The 2,572-nt window shown below is 40.6% G+C and overlaps 1 non-coding gene across 1 annotated transcript; it reads right to left on the reverse strand.

The window, feature by feature from the left end:
* Positions 1-1,872: 1,872 nt before the first annotated feature.
* Positions 1,873-1,979, reverse strand: LOC118480047. Its single transcript, XR_004861687.1, has one exon. It is a non-coding gene; the product is annotated as a small nucleolar RNA R71 (small nucleolar RNA).
* Between the last annotated feature and the right edge of the window lie 593 nt (positions 1,980-2,572).

Here is a 2,572-nt window from a genome sequence, read left to right on the forward strand (position 1 = left end):
GTACCAAGATCGATACTAAGAGTTTTTGTCAAACAAAGACCATGCTTTGCTAATCTCTTACACCACTTGGTGAAGATAAAATCATTTATGTATTACTTTTGTTTTCCTAGTTTTGGTAACTTTTTATTTAGGTTTGTATTAATGACTTTAATAACTAGTCTTTTATATTGAAGGTGAACTTTACTAAATCATTTCTTCATGTTTTGTTGATTCACTCATTCGTGTCCTTACAGTCTATATCAAGCACGTTAACTGCCTGGAAGGGGGTTAGAAGGGTGGTTGGGTAAAGTTCTTGCCTCGTTCAGTGTATAGATGCTGCGAGGACCTGATTCAAGCCTATTAGAACATCCCTTGAGGCAGATAGCATCAAATCGGGGGAAGTAAGAACAGCTTGTAATCCCTTATAAATTAACTACTATTAAAACTTTAAACCGGCCTTGCGGGACTGTATCCCTTCTGACTTAGACCAATATGGCCGAGAGTAGCGTTGGCTCCAAAAGAGGGACCTGCCACTTTTTGCATTAATAACTTACTTAATTATTTTTCACTAATCCGGCCTTGCGGGACTGTATCTATGCAGACTCAAACCAATATGGCTGAGGGTAGCGTTGCCTCCTAAAGAGGGACATGCCATAATAACTAAGATAATCTCTTAAAAAACCCAAAGCGAGGAAATCATCAAAGGATACATAAATGACGAGTCGGATCCAAGTGATTCTATCTTGTCTATCTGTTTTATTTATTTTGTTTCTTCATTTTTATTTATTTAAAAACAAAATCAAAAATTTTCTCTATATTTGGTTAGATTAGACGTCGACGATATTCTGTTATTAAAAGCTCTTTTGTCCTTAGACGACCTCGGTATCTTACCATCACTATACTACGCCAACGCTAGATGCACTTTCCCTAGCGTGTTGTAGAGAGTGATAGTTTTATATCGTGTTTTATAAATTTAAAGCTTGATTAAAGGGTAAAAAGATACTAAAAAATATATGAAAAAATCCTACACGCTCCGTCACGTGAAGTTTTTAGCGCCGTTTCCGGGGACACAAGGATTTTAAGAAAGTTTAAAATCGACGGCCTAATCATTTTTATGCTTTTCTAATTTTTCTCCTATTTTTCTACTTTCTGTAGGAATAACACGGAGCCGTGTTTGATCAACAAAGGGCCGTGTCAAACGTACAGTATCTAGGAAGAGCTGTTTTCTTATTAATGGAACAAAGACACAAGGCCGTGTTACAGGAGCATGAGGCCATTCAATCTTCCAGTATCTGGGAACCTAAAAACAAAAAAAAATCTGGACAACACAGGGCCGTGCCTACATAAGCACGGGGCCGTGCTACTCTTCTGATCAGATATTTTTTTTCGTTTGCAGAAAGTTACGCAACGTTGTATAATTCATAGGAAACACAATCTGGTGCAAGACCTCCACCTTCGACAAGACATAAAAGTGCCATTCGACGAACCTGAGCGCTTTTTGATAAAGAGACTTCAAGCTAAAAACCGAAAAAAGCCTCAACCCAAAACCTCCCCATGGCAGATCCACATACTCTAATGGATTACCTACGGCCTAAGGTCGGTAATCTTGGAGCCGCCATTAACCCTCCTAATGTCGATGCTAATAACTTTGAGCTTCGACCACGACTAATCCAAATGCTCCAAAATTCCGCCACCTTTCATGGCTTGGAAATATGTGACACCTTTCGGATGAACGGAGCCTCCGACGATACTATCCGGCTCCATATGTTCTCTTTTTCCCTCAAAGATCGAGCAAAAGCTTGGCTAAACACCATCCCAAGTGGGCGCATGCAAACTTAGGATGAACTTGCCCAAAAATTTCTCTACAAATATTTCCCTCCCGCTAAAACCGCCAAACTCATGACCTAGATTAACTCCTACTCTCAAGACGTCGGGGAATCCTTGTACGATACATGGGAAAAGTTCAAGGAGCTATTAAGGAAATGCCCACATCATGCTCTTGAACATTGGCAACAAGTGTCCATTTTCTACAATGGACTCTTACCACACACAAGGCAAATCCTTGATTCTGGCTTCGAGGGACTCCGTGGGAATCGGCGTCCCGAGGAAATTTATAATCAAATTGAAGAAACTGACCAAAATAGTTTTCAATGGCAGAATCCTAGGGGTTCAAAATCCATAGCCCCGGGCGCCCAAAAAGTGGATGAAACCACTTCTTTGCAAGCCCAAATCGAAGCCTTAACTTCAAAAATAAAGAAACTTGAATTAAGTAAACGGCTTCGGTTATGTATTGTGAAGGATGCGGCGGCCCACATGAAAACTGGAGTTGTTTGAAAATTTTAGAAAATCAAACGGAAGTGGTAAATTACCTAAATAACCGGCCACGCCCACCGGGAGCTCCAAGTAACTCTTTCACTCCCGAGTGGCGAAATCATCCCAACTTTAGTTGGAGGGAATCGGGGGGGGGGGTAATAGAAAGACTAGATGATCTAATCACTCGTCTTTTCTCCGAGTTCGAAAAAAAGGTACGTAAAAAGGTTCCTACAAACCGATGCCGAACTTAGGAACCAACGGGCTAGCATGCAAACTATTG

This window comes from Helianthus annuus, chromosome 6 (assembly GCF_002127325.2).
Source record: "Helianthus annuus cultivar XRQ/B chromosome 6, HanXRQr2.0-SUNRISE, whole genome shotgun sequence".
NCBI classification, from domain to species: Eukaryota; Viridiplantae; Streptophyta; class Magnoliopsida; order Asterales; family Asteraceae; genus Helianthus; species Helianthus annuus.